At 20.8% G+C, this 13661-nt stretch overlaps 1 long non-coding RNA gene across 1 annotated transcript in view; it reads left to right on the plus strand.

Moving 5' to 3' along the window:
* Window positions 1-382: 382 nt before the first annotated feature.
* Window positions 383-13661, plus strand: part of LOC129618777 (uncharacterized) — a 96567-nt gene continuing 83288 nt past the window's right edge. Inside the window, exon 1 of the long non-coding RNA XR_008697830.1 lies at window positions 383-566. This is a non-coding gene — a long non-coding RNA (uncharacterized LOC129618777). The remainder of the gene's footprint in view (window positions 567-13661) is intronic.

Here is a 13661-nt window from a genome sequence, read left to right on the forward strand (position 1 = left end):
TAAAAAATAAGTAACATTAAAATATTATTTTTGTTATATTTTTATTCAAATATTTCTAATTCTTAATGGTATGGATATTTTAACCTCAAGGATATAAAAAATTATTCAAATAAAAATATTAATATTTCTAAAATTAAATAAGAAAATTTAAAAAAAATTTTTAAAGAAAAAATTATTTTTCTCCAAAATATTTCTTGTATATATTTTAAATACAAGTTTATATACCTTTTAAAAGAAAATTATATACAGGATATTTTTTAAAAAATTAAAAAAAACGAATCCAAAAATGATTGAAAACATGAAAAAATAAAATTAAAAACAAAAGTTTTTATTTAAATTACTTAAATAAATTTTTTTTCCGAACCAAAAAAAATAAAATCAAATCATAATAGAAAAAAAATTAAATATATATAAATATTACTTAAGTGTATTTAAAATATTTTTTATTATCCTGTTGCTTCACACTATAAGTACATACGAAATTCTCTTAAACAATAATTATAATCGTACACAAAATGGAAAATATGGAAAAAATTATATTTTAATAATATAATATTAAAGAAAATGTAAGAATTTAAATTTACTTTTATTTTTATTTTCTATATTTAAACTAGATTTAAGCTATCATACTTAACTTAAATTAGGAGGTACTTATATGAATATCTTATATTTCTATTCATATAATGTACTATAAGAATTTAAAATAAAAATTATTTAAATATATTCTCTTAAATAATATACTTTTACATAACAAAAAAAAACAATTTTTTACTTAAAAATGTATTGAAAACTAATCTGTAAAAAATAATTAAAAAATGGAATATTAAATCAGAATATTGCTTTTAAAGAATTTCATTTTCATAATTATTACATAAGCAATGGTATTTAATTACAACGCCGTCGAATTTTTAGAATTGATTAGAATTAGCTGGAGTTGTTCAGATAAATTACTCAAAATTCAGTATATAAATAATGCCCAAAAAAAATAAAGTTCAAAAGCTGTCATAATGACGTAGCACAATCAAGTATAGTGAAATTACATTAAGCCAAAAAATATATAATTTTGATTTAAAGAGAAGCTTAAGTAATTAATTATAGGAAGTTTGAATAAGTGAAATTTTATTATAGATTAGAACTTATAGTGATCCAATTTAGTAAACTGTCTTATAACTATAAGATGTAGGACATAATATTAAGCCTGTAATAGTTATTTTCTCAATTAAAAAATTATTATTGTAATAAAATATTGTTATACATATAAAAAGTTATAAAAGTTATACTTAGGTTATGAAAAGAGCTAGAAATTTTTTAACGATTAGCTTAGAGAGAATTTATTAAAAAATAATTAAGTATCGTATTAATTTGAGGCTATTTTATAAAATTATAAAATTATTAAAATGTATAAGATTGGTGACTAACAGAATTTTGTTTGCAATATAATGAAAAAAATTGGAAGTTTTCTGCGCTAGAGCTGCTAGTTTGATTATAACTAGTTAGGAACAATAAAATTTTTAAAAATGCCGATATGTTTGTAATTTTGTAAAAATCTTGTTTTTTTTTTAGTCTGCGATACCGGAAAAATTATTTAATATTTTATTGAGAAAATGTATGACAAATCAACAATATTTAGACTAGAACAATATTTAGGCTAGAAATAAAGCCGGTAATTTTTTTTATTACTAGATGATCGTTTAATGATGAAATCAGCACAAAACAAAATTATTTTAATATTTTAATACCAAAAAATAAATACTATAAAATTTTAATAACTAATATTAATAAGCACCTAAGCATAAGTAGATATTTTGTCCTGGAATATTCAAAGGAATTTGTTTATTTTATTAAAACGTAGAAAATTTTATATACTTATAATAAAAAGAAGTTACTTAATTCACATTGAAAACATTTTGGAAAACATTTTTTATATTTAAAACCCTTCAAATTTTTGTTATTAATATTTCAAGAGAATATTGACTTATAAGAAAATTCAACTAAATATTTGATTGGGCTTTCTCCTAAAATAGCGAATTCAAAAATAGTTTTATAAAAAAATATTAATATTTTTTTATAATTCGAAATTTTCGACAACAAAAATAAATTGTTTGAATATTTTCTTAAAGTCTAGCTACTATAGTGGACTATAATTTTCCGACAATTTTTGAGTTTCAGAAAAAAAAATTTATTCTAAGTTTAAAATATTTTAATGTTTTCACTTTATAAGTACAACAAGATCTTAATTTTGAATGAACTTTCTATTATATGGCCTTCATTTCTAATTTTTAGCCGAAAAAATCTTTTAAATGTATGAGGCTTTTAATATTCTAAGGGTTTTTTCAAATGAGTTCTTTTAATTTCAATAATAAACAATTCAGAGTGTTGGTTATATGACGATTTTAAGTTGTAAATACTACTAATATTACTCGTGTATACTAACAGTAAGAAAAAGTGATACGAATTTAATTAATATCGGATTTGTAAGTGTACCTAAAGTATAATTAATAAAATTAGTTCTGAATTTTTTAAAGAATTATTGTTTAGCTCTAAAATTGCAAATTTTTTTTAAGTCCATTCTTCCTTAACTCTGAAACGAGAAAAATGAAAAATTATTTCTTTCTGATTTTTGTTTCTTTCTTTTCTAAGTTCCAATATTTCTTAAAAAATAATTTTTAAGTTTTAAAGATGGAAAAGGAATTCATGTACACAATAAATTAAAAATTTTAAACAAGTAAGATACGAGTACCTTAAATATCTTTTATACTGTATTTTGAAATGAAAAATTTTATCAAAAATGAAATTTTTTCATGATCTGAATAAGTCGAATAATTTAAAATTTAAGGTAAATTTGGTTTTTTATTTAAATTATATTCACATTACTTAGTATGGTGCATCTAAAAAGCTCTTACTCAAATTTATTAGTTAGATTTAGTCAGAACCTTAAACCTGTTTTATTAATAGAATTTGCATAACTATTTCAGTATTTTTATAACTTTATAGAAATTTAAGTAAGACGTATGTAGTGAAGTGAGAGGAGTTGAATTCAAAAGCAAATAAGAATATGCTTCTTATATGTAGTATAAGAAATTTATTTCAGGTTTCCTTTTATGTCCTTTTCATCGTAGTTATTTCTTCTTACTTACAGAATTATTGTTTCTGATTTTATTTTTGCATATTTTTTGTTTTTTGTTATACACACAATTTTACAAATTTATTACTTAATGTGTATTCTTATATATATTTATCATTTATATACATATATATACAAAGGAGATAATAATTTAGATACATAATTTAATATTTTCTCATGTTTTTTTTTCTTCTCTCATACAATAATATTATGAAGAATATAAAAAGAAATGAAAAATTACTTAGATATGCATATGTATTTGAACTTATCAATATGTAAGTGATATTAAATTTTATTTTTATATAAAACTATATAGAATACTCGTATAAGTAGTACTCATTATAGTTACCTATAGTAATATCGAATAAATAAGTATGTAAGAAAATTTGTAGGAGTTTCAAAGGAATTTTATTCCAAGAAGGATTTTTTTCTTATTTGACGATTTTCTTATTTCTCTTTTTCTGTTGCTTTCTTGTAATGAATTCAATTTTCTTAATAATTAGTAGAAATAAAAATATGAAGAAAAAGAAAAAAAAAACACAAAAATTGTTATACATAATAATTATGTTGTTGTATACCTAAGGAAATGTCTGTTTATCATTCCGAAATTGGATATATTCAAAATATTATCCTTAATAATGTTAGTTTCATTCCCTCTGTTTTCAATGTTTTCTTTTCTTCTTATACTTTTACTGTTTTGTAATAAGAACAGAAATGAAAGATTAAAAAAAACTGTTAAGATTTTTCCTTTTTTTTATGAAAATATAAGCAAAGGAATAGTACTTTTTTTTTTATATAGTTAAGTATACTTTTTTAACTTTAGGGAATAAAAAACAAAATAAAAAGCAAAACATATAAAAAGAAAAATAAGAAAATCTCATTAATATTAAAAAAAAGGAAAATATTAAATGGTTATTTTTGAAAATAAAGAAAAAAAAACTCGATTTGTTTTATTGTCAAAAAAAAAAGTATGCCAAAATTAACTTATATGTAAGGATGAGGATTAAGTAAGAATGAATTCAATGGTAGCGAAATTTCAATATAAAATTCGATTTTATAAAAAATAAATAAAAATATTATCGTATAATATCGTAAGTTTATTGATTTTTATTGAATTACAACCAAGTAAATTGAATGAAAATTTTATTGCCAATGAATTTCATCGGAATTTAGAAGAAAAATTAATTACTAAATTGATTTTAATTAAATAATCCTCACTAAGCGAGAAATATTTAAAAGAAAAAATATAAAGCAGATTATGTAATAAGTAGTGTAAAAATTATGTTTTATTTTAAGAAAATTTAAAAGATTTTCTTATGCAATTTTATTGCATGTAAATTCATATAAGTACAATTTGCTATTCCTATTCCTAAGCATATGAGATGAGTTTTCAAAAATTAAAATTTTACAGACATTTGCTGCTTTCTAATTAATATTGACCTTTAAGTAATATTAAAAAATTTTCTATCTAATATGCACAAGCATTAACTTTTTTTAGTTTTCTTAAATATTTTATTTAAAATATCATAAAACAGGAATGTATTTGTTATTAAATCTGACCTAACAAAAAAACCCGACAGCCAATATAAATTTTATAGGAGTTTTTCAAAACGTATATTATACTTACTTAAGTAAGTACTATTAATTTTTCTACAAGTTTTTTATAAAAACAAAAAAGCGCATGTAAAATAAAATGTATGAGTTACTGCGAATTTTTATTCAACCATTTTAGGCAAAAGGGTTTTTTTTATCAGAAAATTCAATAAATGAACGTAAATTCATATTAAATTTTACACAACAAGTTTGATTTTACGGTATAGACTTCAACCCAAAGCTTTATATTTCGAACACGAAATTTTCTCAATTTAATTTTTTTCTCACTATCATAATTGTAGAATTATTATGGAAGACTTTTTTAGATTCATGGGGTAGAAAAAATTTATTTTTAATAACTACTTAATTATTAAAACTAAATTTCAGTTTTAGGTTTTATAAAAATTAAGTAATTAAAATATTCGGAATTGAGTATGAGGTAGTTATGCGTTTTTAAAAACACAGCTACAATATTTGTTTTTAAAAAAGATTTATTTTTTTTCTTAAATAATTTTTCCAATAATTTTTTTCTAAATACTTACAGATAAGTACGTATACTTGTAGTAAAAATATGTTAAAAATCCTAATACTTATAGACAAATAATTTTTTGAAACGCCCCTGTTAATAAAATTTTTCTATTCTCCTCTATATTAAGCACTTATTTAATTTTCCATGTAAATTTTCTACTCTAAAATAATTAATTCCGTGAAATTAACAAAAAAAAAATTTTTTTTATAATAAAGGCTAATAAAAATTTAGTTTTAAATACAAATTTAAATTATAATCATATTATATAAATAAAATTAAATTATTAAATCTCAATTAATAAAAAAATAACAAATTTTAATTTGATTATTGGCTTATTTCCATTTCTTTTTTTTTTTCGTTTTGTTTTTTATAATCATTCAATAATGTTAATTTACAATTCCTATCCGTTTTTAAAATACCGCAAAAAATTCATTCAAATTTTTTTTTTTTTTTTTCTTTAATTTTCACATATTGTAAAATCCAATTTTTTAAATTAACCACATTAATAGTCTCCTAAATAAAATATTTAATTAAAAATTGTATTTTATATTTATTATTATTAATATGATTTTAATATAATATTACCATTATTATTATTATTATTGTTTATTGTTACTGTTATTATGTAACAATGCAACAATTAAAAGGAGCAAAATATTAAAAACAACAAGAATATAAGATTCAATAAATTATTTTGTGGTCACAATCACAATAATAAAAAAAGATAGCAACAATAAATTTATATAACTAACATAATTTAAATTAAAATAAAGATAAAATTAACTTACACATATATATGTGTACAATATTGTACATACAAACATATATGAATTTGAATAGTATTAAAAAATATTGAAAAATAATATTTAGTTTTAATTTAATTACATATAATTAAAAATTAAAATGGTTTTTTTTTTTTTTAACCCCGGTTTTTCACATTAAATTAAAAAATAAAAGAGATCATATTAAGCATAATGTACTTATGTACCCTATATTGAATAATTAAAATATTATATAACATTTTTGATATTCTGAATGGGAAATAATTACAATTTCATTAGCATAATATTTTTAATACATGTAAATATGTAGATATTGTATATATATTCATAAGTGTACACTTACATGCTATAAGGTTAAAATTTAGAGATTATTTTATTAATGAAATCATATTTTGTATAATATAGTAAGTAAACAGAATAATAATAATGTACAGTAATCCTCGGATAATTGCGTCGGTTTAATGTTTACCATGATTAATTAAGAAACTTGATTTAAAAACTTACTAAGTATAGGTATTTTTTACATAAGAATTTCGAACTTGTCAATATTGATGTGTTATTAAATATGAAATCCAATTAAGAAAAATGAAATTTTTTTGGAATTTTTAAATTTTAAAATGTGAACTATGCCTACAGTTTAAATAATAAAACTATTACTGATTATGAGTTCTTGAAGATTTAGAAAGAAAATCGTCTATTCAACATAGAATTCTTACTTATAGTAAAGAATATTTTCCAAAAAGAAGAAAAAATTCCCACGAATATCACAAAAATTTCTATTACAATATTTTTCGCAATTAGGTTCAAAATATTTGTGTAATAACTAAATTTGTGAAAATAATCAAATAATTAACTAAGTGTGAAAAACTGATGAGAAAATTTTCTTTAATTTTCAATTCTAACAACGAATTAATTAAAATAGAATTAAATTATATTTTATTACAATATTTTGTAATTAATTACATTTTTTAGTTTATCGACAATTGAAAGTCTTTTTGCATTTGAAAGAGAAAGAATTTACTTAATTATTTAATTTAGATATTAAAATGCCATACACATATACTTATGTATATACTCGTACATATATTAGTATATAAAATAGTAAAATTAGTATGAAAATTAAGTTATTATCTTCTTTAAAATCTTATTAAAATAATTTTTATAATTTTCAAGAAATACTTGCATTCAATGTAATATTTTTCTACATTAAATGAAATTTTTGTGAACACAATTTAAAATTACTTATAAAACTTTGATTGGAATATAACTGGTCATCCTCGGACGGAATATTCTTATATCATATACTTAATGTGAAAATTTTAAAATTTCTAATGTATTTGCCTTCAAATATTTGTATTTACAAAAATTTCATATTTTATTCCAATTACTTACCAAGTATATTAAGCTATTTACTAAGATATACTATAACCATTCATTCCAGAACATGATAATTTTCAATTCTACTTATATGAAAACAATGATAAGATCACAAAGTTTTGAAATTTTTAATTGATAACAATCATCTCATAAAAAAATTATAGTTCAAATTTTAAAAAAGTACTAATTTAATTTGGTTAATGGCCCATTAAATAAAACAAAACTCAAAACTTTTCAATAAATCAAGAATTAAATAAAAATATAATTCTATAAATTGTCATTAATTCAATTTTATTTGTAAACTAAATTCTAAACAAAGTACACCTATGTATGTATGTAGGGTAAATGACTTACACAAAACTATGGTAACTTATTTATAACTATAATATTTGAGTTATTAAAAATGACTTTAACTAATTTGTAATAAAAACTCATAAAAATATTTGTAATAAAATATTAATAGAAAAAAATTTATTAGGTAGGTGCTCCCTATAATTTTTTTGGATAAAAAATATATGTATAATAATATGGCACGTAGCGCAGTTGTAATAAATTTTGTTATTAAAGTTATAAATAATTAAAATGTTTTATTAATAATACTTAGGTTATAAAACAGTATTTAAAATTACAGTACAGTTTTCTGTTAAACATATAAATATTTAAAATATTTGTACATGTTTGAGTTGTCCTATCATTTTACCAGAATTTTGTTATATTGTGGTAGTACACAATAGTAAAATATTCTCAACTATGGCACAATACTCAATTGTCTTTAGAATAAATTATTTTTTTTTTATCTCTTTTACAAGCACCTGTGTTGTCATATATAAGTTCTCCTTTAGTTGTTGGCACCTACTTATATTACTTGATATTATATAAGTAGATAGCATTAATTAAATTTTTAAAATAATTTTATTTGAATTTTGGAATTTCAAAAATAATTTTTATGTTAATTCATTTTTTTTACAAAATTATTAATATTCAAGCTAATTTTATTAATACAGGCGTGATTTATTGGACGTGAGCAATTTCAAAATTAAATATTCAAAATTTTTTATGAGTAACCGTGAATATTTATAATAATTTGGAAATTATAGTGTAGTGCAATAGTGAGAAAAGAATATTTTAAATTTAATATGATTAAAACTTTAAAGAGTAATGGAGAATAGAATTGCAAAGAGTTATGGAATTACTACAGAGAAGAATCATTTTGACCGGCTAAAACTAAATCTAATACGAGTATACCAAGAGAACTGATTTAGGTACTTAATAATTAAAAAATATTAATTTAGAGTTTTGCTGTAAAATTATAAGAAATTTTGTTTAGTTGAACTTAAAACTTTAGAATTATAAAATTTTCGTCGAAATTTTTTCTTTAGTAAACATGAGTTAGAGTAAAGTACAAGGGCTTATTACATTTCTGTTTCGAAATTTATAAATATAATTTATAAATTTTGCAATTCCTTCCCAAATACAACTCACTTTTTACTTACCAGAATTTACTTAATTTATTTTACCTAATCCTTTAAAAAACAGATTAATTATTAACATATGTACTTAGCTAATGTAATTTGTAGATATCACTAAATCTATAGTCCCTTAGCATAAATATATTCACCAAACAGTGTATTGACTTGATATTTTAGAGGTCAGCAATCTTGAAACTGAAAATCTCCCAAGATGCAAGAAGCAAAATTATGTTCCAATCAGCGATCCCAAAACTGAAGTGAATTTTATCTTCAAAATGAAGGTTTTTTGGTCATATATTTTGTGCAAAACTTTGATTCGCGATGATTTTTGTGTTTATTGAAACTTCAAAATGAAGATTTTATTTTAAAAAAATAAGTCTTAATTTGTAATTACTTATAGTTTGAAAATATTTTATTATTTACTCTAAAACAATATAAGCTTGGGAAAGGTCAGTATGAAAAAGAAAATACTTATTTCACATTTTTGCTCATTGAGTATTTTTCGATCTGAGGGACAGAAGGTTTAACACAATCATAGATAAAAAATCCTAATTTTTATACTTTTATAGTAGAGTGCATTTATCGATTAAATTTTGTTTGCAAAAAAAAACAACTATTTTTTTTTTATAAAACAAGGAATTGCAATTATTTTAATTAGAATATAAAAGGGCAGCAAAAAAAAAACACACGAAGAGAAAAACGAGCGAATAACGAATGAATAAAAATTAGTTACATTAGTGAAATTCAAATTATATACACACAAGATATAACAGTTGCATCCTTTCTCTCTCACTTGAAATATTCATTTTTGTTTTTTTTTTTGTTAATTTTGTTTTATAATTTCTCTCTCTTGCTTTATTCATTGAATCTCCCTTTTTTTTCCTCATATTCAAATTTGAGTGCAGTTTCAGTTTTTTTTTTGTGCTCAAGCTCAACTAACGATATTTGTAGTTGTTTTTTTTGTTACTTTTTTTTTTAGTTTTCTTTTTCATACATGGAAAAAAGCAATTAACAAATTTAATTTTTTTTTTTATTATTTCGGTGTCATTTTTTTATTACCAGCCTGTTACCAATTTTTTAATGACATTTTCATCTCTTTTATTCGTTTTGAATTTGTTTTTTGTTGGTGTTGTCTTCCAATATTTCCTCTTTTTTATTCTCAGTAATTTGGGTACTTTTTTTTTTTACTAAAGTTCTAATTCAATGTATTGAAATCTGAAATTGTAATGTACTTGAGTATAACATAAAAATAGACTTCACAATATACCATACTAAACACGTATAAATTGAGTTTGAATATAAGTGTACTTAAATACACATACATCTTAAATATACTTATTTATGGAGATGTAAATATCGTAAATTATCAAATGTGTTGAATTTTAAATTAAATTTATAAAAAAAAAAAAAAAAATGTTATATAAGAGATACATACTTTTTTTTATATACGTATACAAGTTAGTATGTAAAGGCAAAACAAATCAGAACGAATTGAATTAGAATGAATGAATGAAAATGGCTATGAAAATGTAATGGGTACTTTACTGATGATGGGTATAGCATAGAATTGAAAATGGAAAAAAAATACAAATTACATTTTATTAGTGATAAAAATTTTGTAAAATTAAATTTTAGAGAGAAATTCGATATTTAAATGTATATGTATGTTATAGTCATCTTTCCTTTTCTTTCTCTTGGAATATCGTTTAAATAGAATTTCGTTTTTGTCGATTTTTCAAAATCAATAATTTATACTTTATATTTTATATCTAGAGAACGCGTATATTATGTACAAATGGAAATTGGAGAAAAGAGGAAAAAAATGGGTGTACATACTTATTTTTTTTTATATAGTATCCTTAATTAATTATGTAATTGATTTTTTTTTATTGCTTACTTACTTATTGGAATTCAATTAGATTCGTTTTTATTGCTTCTTTAATTTTATCAAAAATAAGTAATGTGCAATTGATTTGGAAGAAATATTAAAAGGAAAATTTAACATGAGGGCATTAATTTTTTTTTTCTGAAAAATTTGGTATATTCAAATTTCAATGCTATAAGTTATTTGAATTTTTTATATCATAAATACAAATGTTTTCGATGAATTTTAAATCCAACGAATTTTGAAATGGGACCGTACTAAAATTATCCTTTAATTATGATTATTTGATTTTAATATTCTATAGTATGATAATAACTCATAAATTTTGAAAAATGTAAACATAAAGCGTTGTTAAAACAGTTTTCGCTATGATAAATTACATTAAGTGGCAATGATAACTATTTACTTCGAATTCTAATCCAAGGTATAACACCACCGAAATAAAACATCCTTTCTGGCTTCTTAAAATCAAATCGGAAATTTAAAAATTTTATGAGTAACTCAATTTAAAACATAATATGAATTTTAGCTTTTAAACGCAGGAAGTGTTTTACTTAATTTTTTAAAACTTTTATAATTTTTTAACCTAAAATTTGTGACAATAAATGCAAACGGCATGATTAGAAATTTTATATTAATTAATATCAATAATGCTGCACCATCAAATTGTTTAGTAACATTACCAAATTCCAGATTAAATAATAGAAAGTTACTTGTTTCATCTGTTAATTTAGTACACATAATATATTAGTACATTCTTATGCGTATCTTTGAATTTTGGAGCATCCACGACAAATTACATTTATGTAAGAATTTAGTTATTTATCAAAAAAATTAGGTGTAATTTCAGATAGGAAATATCTATATTAGTGGAAAATTACTTATTGAATTGATTTAAGTGGCATTTAATTTACGAGAAATATGTGTTCATTCAAATATTATCGTTTCACCGTAGAGATTATTTGAGAACATTCAAATCGAAATGTGTAATTGGTTAAGAATTTTTTTTTTTATATAACTTAGTATTACGAATTTGTATTTTACTAAAACAATGTTCTTTATCAAAAACAAGTTAGGGAATTTGTATTTAAATTATAGTATTTCTGTTAAAGGAAGGCGTTTAATGTGATATACAAACTTCATTTACTTACCCCTTTCGATGCCTATTTGTTTTCTATAAAACTTATAGGGAAAGACAGTAATTTAGTTTGAAAGTCGGTTGCCTATTCACGGTACGATTTTATTTATTTTTTCAATTATTTTCTATGTAATTTTTACAATAAAATTTTGGGACATGAGAAATTAACCTTTTGTTTTAAGAAGATTTTTAAATTAAAGTGAAATATACCTAAGCACATCAGTATATTTATATATGTATATCTGAAATATCATATAATATTTAATAACAAATTATTACAGAATCTTAATTTGAAATGTGCCAGAAAAGATTCTTTTTGTTCAAAAATTATAAAGTAAATCTTTCCCCCCCCCCCCCAAAAAAAAAAAAACGAAAAATCTTATGATAAGTTGTTTGCAAAACACACAAATTACTTATTTATTTGCTTATAAAGTCATGACCTTTCAATGAAAATTATAGGTACTTTTCACTGAAGTTGAAATATTTTCTCATTTTTTAAGATCTTTTAAAAATAATATGCATAAAAATTCACAAAAAAACAAAAAAAATTTAGAAAAATTTTGGATATTTTTTTTTCTTTCAGTTTAATTTCTAAATAAGAGTGAAAAAAATTATTATGAAGGCGTTTACATAGTATTATAATTATTTTTATTGTATTGTTGTTGTTGTTGGTGGTGTTGTACAACTAAAAAAATTTGTAAAAAGGTGAAGGACATTTAAATAACTTTTAAGGATTTTTCTACTTAAATAATAATTCCAAAATACAAAAAAAAAAATTATTTTAAAGTTTTTTTTTACAAAAATTTTTAAACTAAATAAATGGGAACTTTTAAATGCGAAAAAAATTATTAAAACAAAATAAAATCAAAAGTATAAGAAAAAATAAATTAAGTATAAAATGTATAAGAAGTATTTTTCCCGGAAAAATTATGTTGTTAAAAATTACAAGAAAAATTTTCTTATGGTTACTATAGAGAAAAATTTTTCTATTTTAAGGATATATGAGAAATAAAATTAAAATTTTTCGGAAAAGGTGCGGTACACAGAAGAAAACAAAAGAAAAACATTTTCTTTTTTACTCCACAATTTTTGTTGTGTTACTTTTCTTTTAGTTCTTGAACATATCAACCATGTCTGTTTCATTCATTTTGATATTTTTAATATAAAATTAATTTGTTTTCATCTTCCTTGTAAATTTATTTAATATTTTTTTTTTTCTTTTCAAATTGCGTTTTAGCTCCCTGCTCGCTTTCTTATAAGTAGTTACTTTTTCTTAAAATAATATCCTTGAAATAGAAAAAAAATTTTTTTTTTTTAATTTTATATTCCGGCGTTTTTTTGTAAATAGGATTGCTTTTTTTTTTTTCGTTCTTACTTTAAAAAGGAAAGAAACCACAAGAAAAATTTAATAAGTAAAAAAAATAAAAAATTTAAATTCAATGATACCTTTTGTATCAAAAGATAATGGGCGTATTTCCGGTTCCTTGAACATAAAAATATTATACATGAATATTTTGTAAAATAAGAAAGAAAATAAGGAAACGTGTTCATTTTAATTTTTCCATTTTTTTTTCCTTTTTTCTAGAACTAGGTAGAAAGTTTTTGTTGTATATTTATATAGTTGTATTCTTAAATGTTCTTCATAATTATCCCATTCAAATGTAAAATAAGTAAAAAAAATATAAATAAGATGCTTTATAATAATTTTTATTCGCTAATTCGAATTACTTATGTCTGTTTTCTATTTTACTACAAACACATTGT

Source organism: Condylostylus longicornis, unplaced genomic scaffold, assembly GCF_029603195.1.
Source record: "Condylostylus longicornis isolate FDR11 unplaced genomic scaffold, ASM2960319v2 ptg000010l, whole genome shotgun sequence".
In the NCBI taxonomy this organism is placed as follows: domain Eukaryota; kingdom Metazoa; phylum Arthropoda; class Insecta; order Diptera; family Dolichopodidae; genus Condylostylus; species Condylostylus longicornis.